The 18,110-nt window shown below is 44.0% G+C and overlaps 1 long non-coding RNA gene across 4 annotated transcripts; it reads left to right on the top strand.

Moving 5' to 3' along the window:
* Nucleotides 1–272: 272 nt before the first annotated feature.
* Nucleotides 273–7,533, top strand: LOC117089127. 4 transcript variants are annotated; one of them, XR_004439470.1, is made up of 4 exons: nt 273–1,293; nt 2,382–2,589; nt 4,493–4,572; nt 6,698–7,533. It is a non-coding gene; the product is annotated as an uncharacterized LOC117089127 (long non-coding RNA). The 4 variants fall into 4 exon arrangements; XR_004439471.1 differs by lacking the exon at nt 6,698–7,533 and having other exon boundaries at nt 2,522–2,589; nt 4,493–5,120; XR_004439468.1 differs by lacking the exon at nt 6,698–7,533 and having other exon boundaries at nt 4,493–5,120.
* Nucleotides 7,534–18,110: the final 10,577 nt, after the last annotated feature.

Below are 18,110 nucleotides of genomic sequence, written 5' to 3'. Positions count from 1 at the left end.
CGCCCATATCCCTGTGGAGAACTGCGGTTCCTGTTGGGCCAACAGGTGTGGACCAAGTAGCTATGAAATTTCTTCTGAAAAAAACGCAGTAGGAGAAGGCGAGTGAGCTCTGTGGAGGAGGGGCACTATTCCAGGGGACGTCCACATACATGGACTTGTGAACCCCAAATATCTGAGATGGTCTCAGTCAATTTAGAAAGTTTATTTTGCCAAAGTTGAGGACGCACGCCCAGGAGACAGCCTCAGGAGGTCTTGATGACATGTCCCCAAGGTGGTCGGGACACAGCTTGGTTTTATACATTTTAGGGAGACAGGAGACATCAATATATGTAAGATGAACCTTGGTTCCGTCGGGAAAGGCGGGACAACTCGAAGCAGGGAGGGGGCTTCCAGGTCACAAGTAGGTGAGAGACAAACTGTTGTATTCTTTTGGGTTTCTGAATAGCCTCCCCAAAGGAGGCCATCAGATATGCACTTATCTTAGTGAGCAGAGGGGTGACTTTGAATAGAAGGGGAGGCAGGTTTGCCCTAAGCAGTTCCCAGCTTTTTTCCCTTTAGATTAGTGATTTTTGGGCCCTCAGATTCATTTTCCTTTCACAGGCTAAATAGCTTTAGGAACTGAGAGGTTCATGAGGCTGTAAGGAAGAGCCGCGTTGCTCCAGGTGAGCCTCGGCCACAGCAGCATGCAGGACCTGGGCACCCACGAGGGGCTCCTGGGAGGGTTCGGGAAAGGGAGCTGTGAACCCTGACTATCTGAGATGGTTTCAGGTGATTTAGAAAGTTCATTTTGCCGAGGTTGAGGACGTGCACCCGTGACAGCCTCAGGAGATCCTGGTGACAAGTGCCCAAGGTGGTCAGGGCACAGCTTGGTTTTAGGGAGACATGAGACATCAGTCAATACATGTCAGAAGTACCTTGCTTCCATCCAGAAAGGTGGGGACAACTGGAAGCAGGGAGGGGGCTTCCAAGGTCACAGGTAGGTGACAGACAAATGTTGCGTTGTTTTGAGTTTCTGGTTAGCCTCTCCAAAGGAGGCGATTGGATGTGCACCTATTTTAGTGTGGAGATAGGTGATTTGGAATAGAATGGGAGGCAGGTTTGCCTTGAGCCGTTCCCAGCTTGACTTTTCCCTTTAGCTTAGTAATTTTGGGGCCCCAAGATTTTCTTTTCACAGAGCCTATGACTAGATTTGCATTTTTAGGTCCTGCGAGGAGGCTGCTACACACATGCAGAAGTCATGCTGGTGGCCTGGACTTTGAAGGGAGAGAAGTGGATTTGAGAGACATTTAGGAGGTAGGATTGCCAGGGCCTTGGTGATAGCTTGGATGTGGAGGGTGGAGCAGGAGGGGTGTCAAGCAGATATTGCTCTTAGATTACCACCTGGGATATTAGGGAGAGTGAGTGGGCTGTTTTTTCTTTGTTAGGCAGAACTTGGTTTTGTGGTACAGTAGGGTGCCTCAAACCAAAAGCCTGACTTCCTCATACAGGCCAGACCCCACATGGCCGTTCCTGTGACTGCCAGGCCACTTTGAGGTTGAGAGAGATGGTTTTGTCTGGCCTCTGCCCTGCATGTATTTACAAATGACTTCTCTGTGTTGGCAGATTTGGGGGTCCACCAGATAGGATCCTGTGAAGACACCTCAAAGGTCTTTAGTCCAATTTATAAAACATCTTTTTGTTCATTATATCATTTCCACAATCAAAGATGAATAAAATATACAGAGGTTTATTTAGTGAATAAGTTTGATGGTGCACCTGTGCTAGGCAGTGTTTTAGTTTGTTGAGACACCAAGGAGTTGAAACAATCCTTTACCTTGGAGTTTTGGGTCTGTAAGTCCTGCTGTTGAGAGCTGTGTGTGTTAAAATGTCTGATTTGCGCAGGTGAGATCTGGGCTGTCTGTAAGGTTAGGTGAGAGGAGGTTGGTGTCCAGCAAGTATCCAGTGCCCTATCAACATCCCAGTTCTTGTCCACCAATCTTCCAGTTCTAGGACTGATGCGGAGGCCCTCAGAGCGACTTCAGAGGAGAAGTAGTGTGCTCTGTGGCTGTCTGTTTTGGAGTGTAAATTGTAAATCCTCTGCAAACAGGAAGTTGGAAACAAGTAGCGTTTCAGCTTGAGTTTCTTGTAAATGGCTTGCAGTCGTATGAACCAGAGCGTGTATACCACAGGGCGACATGAGGGTCCCTCTATCACCCTTTCTCCCGGTGGCCTAGGTGGGGATTTAAACAGAATACTGTGTGCAGCCTCATTGTGTGAAAGTCCAGTACTTTGTGCTTGGCGTGTCGTCAGGGACGGGCCCCTGACTTGGAAGGCTGCTGCGTCTCGCTCTGTGAAGGAGGCACAACGTGGCCTTGGTCTTACGAAGACCTTGGGTGCCACAGCTCACTTCAGCCCTGATCAGCCTGATGCAGCCGCTGGGCCCTGGTTCTGGAGGTGAGAATACACCCTGGGCTTCCACTGCATGGCTGCACTGTGAGCATTCGGGTGCTTATTTGGGGACTGATACGGAGTCCTGTGCCAGATGCAGTGGTGCACACCTGGGAACCAAGGGTCCCCGCTTCTACTGGAGAATCTGGACAGATGTAAAAGGTAAGAAGGGCTGGGGGTAGGGGTTAGGGTGAAGGTTAGGCTTGGGGCTGGGGTTGGGATTGTGGTTCGGGTTAGGGTTAGGGTTGGGGTTGTGTTTAGGGTTATGATTAGGGTTTAGTATTAGGGGTTAGGGTTTTAGTGTTAGCGTTTTAGGGTTATGGTTGGGGTTAGGGTTGGGGTTATGGTAAGGTGTTAAAGGTTAGGGTTAAGGGTTAGGGTTGGGGTTAAGGTAAAAGTTACAGCATTTAGGGTTAGGGTGCTTGGCAAAATGGGTCCACCCTCTCCCGGGTAACCCTGGCTCTAGACCCTCTTTTATGTCCTGGCCTGCCCCACCCATCCCCTGGAGCCCTCTGCTGACCTAAACTCCACGCTGTATGTTCTTACTTCTAAGTGGGACATAAGCTGTGATGATGATTCCAAGGCCTAAGAACGGTAAGTGGGCTTTGGGGACTTAGGGGGAAAGGTGAGAGGGAGGTGAGGGATATTACCCTACACATTGGGTACATTGTACTCTGCTTGGGCTATGGGTGGGCCAAAATCTCAGAAACCGTCAATAAAGAACTTTAGCATTTAACCAAAACCACTTGTTCCCCAAAACTATTGAAATAAAATAAAATAAAATAATAACAACAGATATCTTATTCCTTTGTTAGACCACATGGCCTAGCTCAAGAATTTACTAAATACTTGTAAAATATAAGAATAAATGGAACAACTGGGTAACCACAGCTCATGCAGAGATGTCCAGCCATTTCAGAAGTGTTAAGGTTCATAGCAGTGTTCCCTGCGCAGGCCCTGGGGTACTGCGTTTTTGGGGAGGCACTGCCATCTCAAGCCTCCTTGTTTATGGCTCATATTCTAACCCTCACACAGCACATGCTTGTCTTTAAAAACATCAAGGTGAAATAAACCACATGTTAATCCAGGTAGAATAAGTGGGCAATTAGAGACCCACATAATTTAGTTGTATAATAGTAAACTTCTGCTGCATATTAAAGGAAAATAGACAAGATAATCTTTTTATAAAAAGTGCAAAGTATTCCACTGTTTCTGAATACTCACTGCTAAAACTCCACACTGAAGCATTGCCAGAATGGTGGCCCGGGAAGCATTCTCAGTCTGGGACACGTTATTCCTCTTCTGTAAAAACTGCACCACTTTCAGACTGATTCTCAGGCAAAGACACAGAAAATTATCTCATTATTAGATTCGTGATCTGTTAGAGGTTTCCTATCACTGAGGTCATCTGAGCCATTAGTTTTCAAAATCAGTTGATGGCTTCATATCCTAAAATGTTGCATTTAAAATCTAGTTAAAAATAGTTTACTGTATTTTTCCATTCTAAGACAGATTTTTTTATATGCTTTACTTTTTCTGGAATTAGCATGCATCTTACAATAGATACACTGCAATAAATATGATGAGATCTCTTCTGTTCTTCTTTTTTTTTTTTTTTTTTTTTTTGAGGCGGAGTCTCGCTCTGTCTCCCGGACTGGAGTGCAGTGGCCGAATCTCAGCTCACTGCAAGCTCCGCCTCCCGGGTTTACGCCATTCTCCTGCCTCAGCCTCCCGAGTAGCTGGGACTACAGGCGCCCGACACCTCGCCCGGCTATGTTTTGTATTTTTAGTAGAGACGGGGTTTCACCGTGTTAGCCAGGATGGTCTCGATCTCCTGACCTCGTGATCCGCCCGTCTCGGCCTCCCAAAGTGCTGGGATTACAGGCTTGAGCCACCGCGCCCGGCCCTGTTCTTCTAAAAATTGTTAATACATTTGTGATGAATATTGATTTAATAGCATCTCAGAATTTAAAACATCCAAGTTACAATCATTAACTCTTCTACAGTATTTAGATACAAGAAGGTCATATTTCTTTCTTTTTATAAGTCAAATTACATCTAGCAGAAACCCACATGTGTGAAGATATGGAAGATTCCAATTCACGGAGGTTCCTCATCATATTCTGTGCCAGACACTGGAGGCGGGTATGGTGGCACTTCATGCTCCTCACCTTCCTGTCTCACTACGTTTCCTGTGACTGCCGACTGCTGTCCCTTTACTCTGAAGGGGATGAGAGGACCACTGCCCCTGGCACTGGGGAGGGGATGCTCTTCACAGCACAAGAAGTGCCAGGAAGGCAGCCGTCACATGCCGGAACCTTGGCCACACCAACCACATCTGGGGAATTGCATGTGACTAGGGCCTGGCCCATTAGGAATGCTACTGTTCTGGGAATATCTCCCCAGTATCCTCATTTTGTTTTTCCATTGGCTAGTCCAGCTTAACCCCTCAGATGATTCTAGATCTCCCCCGAAAATACCTAGGTGAGAGTTATCCAGGCAAATTCCCTTTTCCTCCTTTGAAACCATAAAGGCCATATGCGTGTGTGTGTGTGTGTGTGTGTGTGTGTGTGTGTTACAGAGAGGCCTAATCTGCAAAAGCACAGCTTGGCCTTCAGGAAATAGATGGGAAAAGGGAAAAGGGCTGCTTTATTATTTCCTTGTGCCTTCAAAGCACACACAAAGAAAATATCAGTTAGACTGGGCGCTGTGGCTGAAGCCTGTAATCCCAGCACTTTGGGAGGCTGAGACGGGCGGATCACGAGGTCAGGAGATCGAGACCATCCTGGCTAACACCGTGAAACCCTGTCTCACTAAAAAAATACAAAAAAAAACTAGCGGGCGAGGGTGGCGGGCGCCTGTAGTCACAGCTACTCGGAGGCTGAGGCAGGAGAATGGTTGTAACCCGGGAGGCGGAGGTTGCAGTGAGCTGAGATCCGGCCACAGCACTCCAGCCTGGGCGACAGAGCCAGACTCCGTCTCAAAAAAAAAAAAAAAAAAAAGAAAATATCAGTTAGTACTTTCTCTAGTAGTTCCATCTGTAGATGAGCATTTAAAAGTGTTATAATACGTGTAAAACCTTGCCCATACAAGCGCATTCTAAAATGTAGCAGGAATGAAGCAATCAATGTCCCAGCTTAACCTGTCTCTGTAAGCCACGAAATACATTTCTCCCACTATGAATATGTTCACCATTGGTGCAAATAGACCACTGAATAGAGATAGTAGACAATTTTTATTTTGACAGCAATCCACTCGTAAAATGACACACACAAATTCTGCTGTAACCTATGTGCATTGGCAGATGCAGTTAAATGCGAGCCAAGGCCCCTTTGTTCATGCATGTGTGTTTATGATTGTGTCTGCTCCTTTTTGACTTACATATTTATAATACAGAAGGTGAGACGAGTTAGCTCTGTGTAGTATTTAGCTGTAAGACATACAAAAACTGTTCTAGAACCTTTAAAAGCAGTTGTAGGAATTTTTTTAAAGTCTCTGAATTACAAGTCAAGATATTATTTTAAATTATTATTTTGAAACTACTTTTCTATATACATCAAGATTTATCCATAGTATATAACAAAGTAGGAAAGTGTGGTTACCATATTTTATAATGGCGCCTCATGTTGCTTATTTCTTTTATAATTAAGTCATATATTGAGCTCACAAAAATATTTATATTAATGAAATGATTATCATTGGTAATATCTGAGTTTTTCTTGTACATTTTTATGTAACAACAAAAAAGTTTTTACTATTAAAAATGGTTTTAAAAAAATTGGAGCAAGCCTAACCTTCATTTTATGAATACAATAACCTGAGGCTCATCAGGGCTGGTGACTCACACAGGTGCACACCCAGCATTGCTGGATATCAGCTCAGGATCCAGAATGAATTTGAACAATTCATGCTAAATTAACAAATGCACTTTAAAATAGGCCCATATTAATCCCAAAGTAACTAAACCTGTGGAATTTGTAAAAGAAGATGTTTATGAATGAGAACGTGGCCTTTCGACACTAGTTCTGATTCTTCCCTTTCTAAAAGAATCTACAGTCTCCATTTTCCCATTACGAGATTTCAGAGGAGAGCCTGGTGGCACTTACAGCAGACATCACAGATGTCTGAGTGTTTCGACTGAGGATGGTAAAGGCTTTGTTTGTTTCATAAAACCTTTGTTTTCCAGGGGAAAAAACACAGGTTGAGTCTAAAGTCAATCCTCCCACTGGAATATTTTAATGACGCTGAAAAAGGTTGTTGTGTTTCGCAGGTGCAAGCGGAGCCGTGCAGTCCTGACTTCTGAGTGGAGCTAGAGGAGAATTATGTTAATGTGTTTGCACTCCTTGCTCAATTTTTAAATATAAATATACTTATGCAATGCTTTTTAATGAGAATAAAATAGTTTAACAATGTTTATGCACCTATTTTAGTTATTACATTCTCTAAGCTATTTTTATCCTCACAACCATGGAAGCACTCCACCGTCTCCATTTCAGAAAGTAGACAGTAACTGAACAAAACTGTCCACTTTTAAAAAACATGATTTATTTCATTATGAAAGTTCATAGTTGATGTAATTAGTACCTTTTTGTGGTCTTAATTCAATGGGTGTGGGCATCTGCACACTGTCGTGGGTCCACCGTTGTGGTGAAATTGCACACGGTGGTCTCACTGCCCTAAACAGCCAGGGCTCTCTGCCCATCCATCCTTTCCTCTCCCCAACCCCTGTCAACCATTGATTTGCTACCTATGTAATTTTCCCTTTTCCAAAATGTCATGTAATTGGAATCATACAGTATGTAGCCTTTTTGGCTTCTTTCACTTAGTGGTATGCATTTTGGGTCCCTGTGTGCCTTTTCATGATTAGATAGCTCATTTATTTTCTCACTGAAAGATATTCCATTGTCTGTAGTTACCAGAATTTATTTATCCATTCACCTACTGAAGGATATGTTGGTTGCCTCCAGTTTCTGGTAATGCTGAATAAAGCTCTGAACATTTGTGTGCAAGTTTCTGTGTCGACATAACTCTTGAAGGAATGACAAGGAAAGGTGTATTTGCCTGATCCCAGGAATCAATATAAACATCCATGATAACCCCACTTTTTTTTTTAAATGTATGATTTGGATGAAACAAGAGAACGAGACTGACTGTTGCTGAGTCCCTGCTGCAGTCCTGACACAGCTGGAGACACCCTGGCCTCCTGCTCTCCTTATTTTGTTGATGCTTATGAGGACCATGTTGTCTGAGGAAGACGGTTCCCATCCAACTCTGCCCCTGGTGTGTCACGCGCCGGCCTTGTCAACACACATGAGAACCTGACAGGGTGAGTGTTATAACCCCATCTATAGAAAAGGAAATGTCTCTAAAGTCTTTAGCATCTTGCCTGAGTTCGGACACTTAGCAGAGGCCTGAGTTTAGACGCAGCCCCGTCTTGCTCTTTGACAGCCTCAGCACCACATGCCCTGGGTGACCCACGCAGTGAGTCACTGACTGCCCTCGTGGTTGGCCTATGGTACAGCACAGAGCAAAATGGCCCACTGACCTTTTCAGACATTCAGGCAATTTGTGATAGAGCGTATGTGGTCACTCCCAGTTAGGTATGTTGTTCAGTTTAATAGAATACCTAATTCTATGTTTGTTATGAATAAAGGGAGATTTCTTGTGCTTTTGTTTTTTTTGGAGACGGAGTCTTGCTGTGTTGCCCAGGCTGGAGTACAGTGGTGCGATCTCACTCACTGCAAGCTCTGCCTCCTGGGTTCATGCCATTCTCCTGCCTCAGCCTCCCGAGTAACTGGGACTACAGGCGCCTGCCACCATGCCTGGCTTTTTTGTATTTTTAGTAGAGATGGGTTTCACTGTGTTAGCCAAGATGGTCTCGATCTCCTGACATCATGATCCGCCCACCTCGGCCTCCCAAAGTGCTGGGATTACGGCGTGAGCCACTGAGCCCGGCCTCTTGTGGTTTTTAAGAATATGAAGCATATCTATTTTTCCTACAAGTTGGAAGTTCCAATACTACCGGAAGCATAAGAGCAGGTTATAATGATGGGTCTTTTATAAGACTGAATTCACATCAAACTGAATCAGTAACTCCAGCTGTATGAACAGGGTGAGACATTAAACATTTAATGAAAAAAACTCCTTTCTTAGGTCACAGCAAGGACTAGATATATCTAATTATGCCCAGTAAGATGTATTGTGATATTTACAGTTAATCACTCATTTAATTCAAAGGGTATCTATTAATCGTCTGCTCTGGGCATAACATCAATCGAAAGCAATGTGTTCACATGGAAAAAAAAACTTACCTGAGGTGGCCGGGCACAGTGGCTCATGCCTGTAATCCAGCACTTTGGGAGGCTGAGGCGGGTGGATCACCTGAGATTGGGAGTTTGAGACCAGCCTGACCAACATGGAGAAACTCCATCTCTACTAAAAATACAAAATTAGCTGGGTGTGGTGGGGCATGCCTGTAATCCCAGCTACTCAGGAGGCTGAGGAGGGAGAATCGCTTGAACTTGAGTGGAGGAGGTTGCAGTGAGCCGAGATTGTGCCACTGCACTCCAGCCTGGGCATCAAGAGTGAAACTCCATCTCAAAAAAACAAAAACAAAAACGAAACTTACCTGAGGCTCTAAGTCAACTTTCCACAACCAGCACACATTTCTAATTTGAAATACATATCTAAAGCTTTGAATGCATAAATAGCTATCCCAATCTAGAACTAAGTCAATAGTTGCTTTGAATTGTTTAAATTATCCTGGGAATCTGAAAGATATGTCTACATGAAACAATAAAGTTTATATTAGAATTAGTAAACTTTAGAAGACCATTTTAATCTTAATATATAAACATACTACCTAGGTACACTGTTTAAATACATCTACAACCTACTATTTTTAGATTTAAGTAAATCATTAAACTTTAAAGTTGGAAAAGATTCCAGTGTTAAGAGCTCTAGACTGTAAATCCTGAATGTTTTTCTAAAATTTTCGAGTTTTTATCTGGAATACAGATTTTCCATGTCTCTAACAACTGCAAGAAATTTCACTTGGAGTCTCCACATAGTCAACTATGTGATGGCAACATCAGTGTAATAGATAGTATCACAAACATCCTGTGACTTTTATATGTATATTTTAAAATAATTTAAGTTCTGGGATACACGTGCAGAATGTGCAGGTTTGTTACATAGGTATACACGTGCCATGGTGGTTTGTTGCCCCCATCAACCCATCATCTAAATTAGGTATTTCTCCTAATGCTATCCTTCCCCTAGCCCCCAACCCCACAACAGGCCCTGGTGTGTGATGTTCCCCTCCCTGTGTCCATTTGTTCTCATTGTTCAACTTCCACTTATGAGTGAGAATGTGTGGTGTTTGGTTTTCTGTTCCTGTGTTGGTTTGCTGAGGATGATGGTTTCCAGCCTCATCCATGTGCCTGCAAAGGACATGAACTCGTTGTTTTCCATGGCTCCACAGTATTCCATGGTGTATATGTGCCACATTTTCTTTATGCAGTCCCCAGCTAACTTTTGTATTTTTAGTAGAGATTGGGTTTCACCATGTTGGCCTGGCTGGCCTCAAACTCCTGGCCTCAAGTGATTTACCTGCCTTGGCCTCCCAAAGTGCTGGGATTACAGGCGTGAGCCGCCACGCCCGGCTGAGGTCAAGTTTTGGAGTTTTATCTTGTTCTTTTATTGGGCCCTGTTTCTCTGTTTGTTTGTGTGCCTTGTAACCTTTTTCTTTAACCGAGATTTGAATATCTAAAAAACGAATACCTCTTACAGCCTTTGCCTACTGGCTTTATGCAGAGGAAGACCTTCACCAATCACCTGGCTGGAGTTCTAAAACTTCTTGGACCTGTTTTGATCTCTTGCTCTTCCTGGCATCTGGCTGCAGAACTGCAGCTGTAGTGTGCTTCTTCCCTCTGTTTTTAGTGGCTTCCAAAATTCTAGCGCTAATCCCATCAGTGCTTTGAGTCTGGTGAAACAGAAAGCAGCCCCTGGTCAGCCCCCACACCGAGTCAAAATGTTTGGTGAAAGATCAGCTCTTTGTTTCTGTCCAAAGGGGAGATGAGTGTGAAGATTTTTCCTGATTGCTCTGTACTGTACGGCATAGGGAAGCAGCACTAAACGGACACACCAAATGCTATGAATTGTCCTTCCCTTTCACTGAAATCCCTCTTGGTTTACAATGGCCTAGGTGCTCTAATTTCTCAGCTTGTTTATAGGATTCTCACAGAGGGATTCTGGTCGGTATATTGTTGTTAACTTGGTGTCTCTGTGAGGAAAGAAGGGGCTGTAGCTTTCTAGTCCATCATCTATTGACATCTTACTGTACAATATTTACTTACTTACTTAATTTATTTTTGAGACAGGGTCTCCAGACACTGCGGTTTCCAGACTGGAGTGCAGTGACACATCTTGGCTCACTGCAGCCTCCACCTCCGGGCTCAGGTAATTCTACTCCTCAGCCTCCTGAGTAGCTGGGACTACCGTCCACGCCACCATACTGGCCAATTTTTTGTATTTTTCTTTTAATGGTGACAGGGTTCACCATGTTGCCCAGGCTGCTCTCGAATTACTGCACTCAAGCATCTGCTACCTCAACCTCCCAAAGTGCTGGGATTACAGGTGTGAGTCACTGTGCCCGCCCTATGCAATTTTTAAATTTATGAGTTTCAGATATTATCTAATGACTTCTATTATGGTGAATGAGATTTTTTTTTTTTTTTTAGATAGAGTTTTGCTCTTGTTGCCCAGGCTGGAGTGTAGTGATGTGATGTCTGCTCACTGCAACCTCCACTCCTGGTTTCAAGTGATTCTCCTGCCTCAGCCTCCCAAGTAGCTGGGACTACAGGCATCTGCCACTGTACCCTGCTAATTTTGTATTTTTAGTAGAGACGGGGTTTCACCATGTTGGCCAGGCTGTTCTCAAACTCCTGACCTTCTGATCCTCCTGTCTCAGCTCCCAATGTGCTGGGATCACAGGCGTGAGCCATCATGCCTGGCCCTGAACATTTTTTAAAATATAAATTTTACCTGTTTCTCACACTCTTTGTTTTCCCAAATTGTTGGGAACAAGCCCCCAAATCTGGCCATAAACTAGCCCCAAAACTGGCCATAAACAAAATCTCTGCAGCACTGTGACATGTTCATGATGGCCATGATGCCCACGCCGAAGGTTGTGGGTTTACCGGAATGAGGGCAAGGAACACCTGGCCCACCCAGAGCAAAACATCGCTTAAAGGCATTCCTGAACCACAAACAATAGCATGAGCGATATGTGCCTGAAGGACATGCTCCTGCTGCAGATAACTAGCCAGAGTCCATCCCTTTGTTTTGGCCCATCCCTTTATTTCCCATAAGTAATACTTTTAGCAAATCTATAATCTATAGAAACAATGCTTATCACTGGCTTGCTGCCAATAAATATGTAGGTAAATCTCTGTTCGAGGCTGTCAGCTCTGAAGGCTGTGAGACCCCTAATTTCCCACTCCACACCCTATATTTCTGTGTGTGTGTCTTTAATTCCTCTAGCACCACTTGATTAGGTCTCCATGACTGAGCTGGTCTCGGCAAGTGGTGCCTATACGTGGGGCTCGAACCCAGCTTGAAGGGTCGCCAGAGCGACAGTTGGAGAATGTGGAACTAAGCTGGAGGATACCCGAGTACTCTTAAGGAATCCCTTTGGTGAGTAAGAAGGGGAACTTAAAAGCATCAGGGTAACAAAGGGACAAGTGTGGACTCTGGTTTGTTCCACCTGGGAAACTTCTCACACTAATAAGGGGGAAGGAGAGTATAATGAAGAAGTGACAGAGCAGGTTTGTTTATCAGCTAAAGCTAAAGTGACAAAGGAGGGAGACGTTCATCCCTACCCTTCTGTGCCCCCTCCTTATTTTGAAGAAAAAGAATGGCCTGACCCTCCAGATCTTTCTTTCCCAGAGGCCACTGGGTGAAAAGTAGTTGCCCCAGTGACTGAGCAGTGCCTTGAGCGACCGCTGTCAGTTCTATTCAGGCAGGAATCCAGCAAGCTAGAAGAGAGGGTGGTATAGAGGCCTGGCAGTTCCCTGTTAGAATACACCCCCCACATCAACAGGGAAATATTATAGCTACATTTGAGCCTTTTCCTTTTAAATTACTCAAGAAATTTAAACAAACTGTTAATCAATATGGACCAGGTTCTCTTTTTTTAACGGGATTGTTAAAGAATGTTGCTGTTTCCAGTGGGATGATTCCTACTGACTGGGACGCTCTTACTAGAGCTTGTCTCACTCCTGCTCAGCTCTTACAATTTAAAACTTGGTGGGCAGATGACACTTGCATTCAGGCTTTTTGCAGTGTCCAGGCCCAACCTCAAATTAAGAAAACTGCAGACCAACTTTTGGGGGTTGGCTACTGGGCTGGTTTAGATGCATGAGTGATCATGCAGGCGGGTGCTGTAGAGCAGCTGAGAGGAGTGTGCATTAGAGTATGGGGGAAAAAATCACTTCAGGAGGACAGCAATACTCTTTCTTTAGTGCTGTAAAGCAGGGACTTAAAGAACATACATGGATTTTGTAGCTTGGTTACAGGAGTCTCTTAAAAAGGTGATTGCAGATTCAGCTGCTCAGGGTATAGTGTTGTGTTTATTAGCTTTCAACAATGCTAATCCTGAGTGCCAGGCTGCTCTGCAACCTTTTAGAGGGAAAGCACATATAGTTGATTATATCAAGGCCTGTGATGGTATCAGAGGTAATCTGCATAAAGCTACTTTGTTGGCACAGGCAATGGCAGGACTGAGAGTGGATAAAGGAAATACTCTATTTCCTGGAGCTTATTTTAACTGTGGGAAGCATGGTCATACTAAAACAGAATGTAGAAAAAATCAGCCAGTCAGGCCGCCAGATAGGGGAAAAAAGAAAACTGCTGATCCGGAAATATATCCAAAATGTAAAAAAGGAAAACATTGGGCTAACCAGTGTCACTCTAAATTTGATAAAGATGGGAACTTGATTTCAGGAAATGCTGTGAGGGGACCGTCCCAGGCCCATTCCAAACAGGAGGATTTTCAGCTCAGGCCATCCCTCATCCTGTACAATTGTCTGTCCCCACCACAGCCGGTAGTGCCACAGTAGATTATGCTGCACAAAAGCTCTGAGCCTTCTGCCTGGGGACTCCCGCAAAAAGTTCCAACAGGGGTCTGTGGACCCTTGCCACTGGGGATGATAAGATTACTTCTAGGAAGGTCTAGTTTAAATTTAAAAGGAGTACAAATACATACAGGAGTCATTGATTTAGATTACACTGGGGAAATTCAAACTGTTATATCTACGTCTGTTCCCTGGAAAGCAGAGGCAGGACAGCGTATAGCACAGCTCCTGATTATGCCATATGTAGAAATGGGGAAAAGTGAAATTAAATGAACAGGAGGATTTGGAGGCACAAATAAACAAGGCACAGCAGCTTATTGGGTGAATCAAATGACTGATAAACGTCCTACCTGTGAAATAACTATTCAGGGAAAGAAATTTAAAGATGTGGTAGATACAGGAGCAGACATTTCAATCATTGCTCTGTAACACTGGTGATCCGCATGGCCAATTCAATGTAACATAGTTTAATTTAACATAGTTGGAGTTGGTAAAGCCCTGAAGTATATCAAAGTATGTTTTGCATTGTGTTTTGCATTATGCAATTGCATTGCATTATGTTTTGCATTGTGAAGGGTCTGATGTACAACTTGGGACTATTCAGCCGATTATAACTTCTATACCTATAAATTTATGGGGGAGAGATTTATTACAACAATGCAGAGCACAAGTTCTAATTCCAGAACAATTATATAGCCCTCAAAGTCAACATATGATGCTTTAAATGGGGTATGTCCCTGGTATGGGACTAGGAAAAAATTTGCAAGGTTTGAAAGAACTGCTTAAGTGGAAAGACAAAGTTCCCACTGAGGTTTAGGATAGCACTTTTGATGTTGGCCATCATTAAGCCTCCAGAACCTATACCTTTAAAATGCTATCCAAATTGGCTAGAACAATGGCCGCCGAGTAAAGAGAAACTGCAGGCTTTAGAGGACTTGGTTACTAAACAGTTCTCGATAATCATTTTCCTAAAATGAACCCATGTTACTGCCTCTGGTCTCAAATGCAGATGCAGCATTACCTGGAAAGAAGCTAAAGCTGGGCGGTTCCAAGATGGCCAAATAGGAACAGCTCCAGGCTACAGCTCACAGCGTGAGCGACACAGAAGATGGGTGATTTCTGCATTTCCAACTGAGGTACCGGGTTCATCTCACTGGGGCGCATGGGACAGTGGGTGCTGGACAGTGGGTGCAGCCCACCAAGTGAGAGCCGAAGCAGGGTGAGGCATTGCCTTACCCAGGAAGTGCAAGGGGTAAGGGAATTCCCTTTCCTAGCCAAGGGAAACCCTGACACACACACCTGGAAATTCGGGTCACTCCCACCCAAACTGCACACTAGGAGATTATATCCTGCACCTATCTTGGAGGGTTCCATGCCCATGGAGCTTCACTCATTGCTAGCACAGCAGTCTGAGATCTAACTGCAAGGTGGCAGCGAGGCTGGGGGAGGGGTGCCCACCATTGCTGAGGCTTGAGTAGGTAAACAAAGTGACCAGGAAGCTCGAACTGGGTGGAGCCCACCACAACTCAAGGAGGCCTGTCTGCTTCTGTAAACTCCACCTCTGGGGACAGGGCATAGCCAAACATAAGTCTGCAGAAACCTCTGCAGATTTAAATGTCCCTGTGTGACAGCTTTGAAGAGCGTAGTGGTTCTCCCAGCACAGAGTTTGAGACCTGAGAATGGGCAGACTGCTTCCTCAAGTGGGTCCCTGACCCCCAAGCAGCCTAACTGGGAGGCACCCCCCAGTAGGGGCCGACTGACTCCTCACACAGCCAGGTGTCCCTCTGAGATGAAGCTTCTAGAGGAATGATCAGGCAGCAACATTTGCTGTTCAGTAATATTCACCATTCTGCAGCTTCCGCGGCTGATACCCAGACAAACTGGGTCTGGAGTGGACCTCCAGCAAACTCCAACAGACCTGAAGGTGAGGATCCTGACTGTTAGAAGGAAAACTAACGAACAGAAAGGACATCCACACCAAAATCCCATCTGTACGTCACCATCATCAAAGACCAAAGGTAGATAAAACCACCAAGATGGGGGAAAAACAGAGCAGAAAAGCCGAAAATTCTAAAAATCAGAGCACCTCTCCCCCTCCAAAGGAATGCAGCTCCTCACCAGCAATGGAACAAAGCTGGATGGAGAATGACTTTGATGAGTTGAGAGAAGAAGGCTTCAGATAATCAAACTTCTCCGAGCTAAAGGAGGAAGTTCGAACCCATCGCAAAGAAGCTAAAAATCTTGAAAAAAGATTAAACGAATGGCCAACTAGAATAACCAGTGTAGAGAAGTCCTTAAATGACCTGATAGAGCTGAAAACCATGGCATGAGAACTACATGACAAATGCACAAACTTCAGTAACCGATTCGATCAACTGGAAGAAAGGGTATCAGTGATTGAAGATCAAATGAATGAAATGAAGCGAGAAGAGAAGTTTAGAGAAAAAAGAGTAAAAAGAAATGAACAAAGCCTCCAAGAAACATGGGACTATGTGAAAAGACCAAATGTACGTCTGATTGGTGTACCTGAAAGTGACAGGGAGAATGGAACCAACTTGGAAAGCACTCTGCAGGATATTATCCAGGAGAATCTCCCCAACCTAGCAAGCCAGGCCAACATTCAAATTCAGGAAATACATAGAATGCTGCAAAGATCCTCCTCAAGAAGAGCAATTCCAAGACACATAATTGTCGGATTCACCAAAGTTGAAATGAAGGAAAAAATGTTAAGGGCAGCCAGAGAGAAAGGTCGGGTTAACCACAAAGGGAAGCCCATCAGACTAAAAGCAGATCTCTCAGCAGGAGCTTACAAGCCAGAAGAGAGTGGGGGCCAATATTCATCTTAAAGAAAAGAATTCAACCCAGAATTTCATATCCAGCAAACTCAGTTTCATAAGTGAAGGAGAAATAAAATCCTTACAGACAAGCAATGCTTAGAGATGTGTCACACCAGGCCTGCCCTACAAGAGATCCTGAAGGACGCACTAAACATGGAAAGGAACAAACTGGTACCAGCCATGGCAAAAAACATGCCAAATGTAAAGACCATCGATGCTAGGAAGAAACCGCATCAACTAATGAGCAAAATACCAGCTAACATCATAATGACAGCATCAAATTCACACTAACAATATTAACCTTAAATGTAAATCGGCTAAATGCTCCAATTATAAGACAAGACTGGCAATTGGATAAAGTGTCAAGACCCATCTCGGTGCTGTATTCAGGAGACCCATCTCACCATGCAGAGACACACATAGGCTCAAATAAGGGTGGAGGAAGATCTGCAAGCAAAAGGAAAACAAAAAAGGCAGGGGTTGCAAGAAGTCTCTGATAAAACAAACTTTAAAACAACAAAGATCAAAAGAGACAAGGCCATTACTAATGGTAAAAAGATCAATTCAACAAGAAGAGCTAACTATCCTAAATATATATGCATCCAATACAGGAGCACCAAGTTCATAATTCCTAAACAGTATAATGCGAATTAGTGGATGAACATATTTTTGAAGTTCTTTAAGAGAGTCAAGGCCTGGCGCGGGGCTCAAGCTGTGATCCCAGCACTTTGGGAGCCGGGACGGGGGGATCACGGGTCAGGAGATCGAGACCATCTGACTAACATGGTGAAACCCCGTCTCTACTAAAAAATACAAAAAACTAGCCAGGCGAGGTGGCGGGCGCCTGTAGTCCAGCTACTCAGGAGGCTGAGGCAGGAGAATGGCGTGAACCTGGGAGGCGGAGCTTGCAGTGAGCTGAGATCCGGCCACTGCACTCCAGCCCGGGCGACAGAGTGAGACTCCGTCTCAAAAAAAAAAAAAAAAAAAAAAAGAGATTCAAGCAAGCACCCAGGTTGAGAGCCATTGACACAAGGCAATCTGTCACTCACAGATGAAGCCGTTAAGATAGACATCCAGATCAGTCAGAGCTGATAGTCACTGCACACTGGCGGATGTGCCATGGGCACTGCTGGTTTGTTATGACCACCATCTTTCTCATTGGTCAATGGCCATCCTGTGTCCATATGATAGTAGTGTCCATGATAAAAATTTCAAATACAATTATATTTGCAGCTAATAAGTAGTAACATTGAATTAGCACTAAGAATCTTCCTGCCATGAAGTCAAGTTGTATGTTCTCTGCATTCCCTGACCTCACTTTTTGTGTAAAGTTTGGTTTATTACCTGATGAATAGAACAAAACTTGTTTTGTGCCCATTAAACAGGTAATTCATGTTTTTGAAAGATAAGCATTATCTTTCCTTTATCACTTCTAATATTTCAACTCTGTAGTCCTGATCAGTGTGGCTTACAAACTGGACGACAAAAGACAGTTTAAAAAGCCTAATAGCTAAGTAGTTTTTGAAGCGATTAATATTTGCTAAAATTTGCTATAGAAAGAGAAAAAAGCTTGCTGAATAGAACTCTGTTCTTAGAGATTTCTCCTGGAAAAAGTCACGTGTTATTTCTTCTCACCTCCATTGCCAAAAAAAAAAAAAAAAAAGCTATGTGGTCATGCCAAAATTTAAGCAGGTGGGTTGGAATAGTCAGA

This window comes from Trachypithecus francoisi, unplaced genomic scaffold, assembly GCF_009764315.1.
Source record: "Trachypithecus francoisi isolate TF-2019V2 unplaced genomic scaffold, Tfra_2.0 Lachesis_group11, whole genome shotgun sequence".
NCBI lineage: Eukaryota > Metazoa > Chordata > Mammalia > Primates > Cercopithecidae > Trachypithecus > Trachypithecus francoisi.
The sequence above is the reverse complement of the archived record's forward strand: the minus strand, read 5'-3'. Positions and strand labels throughout refer to the sequence as shown.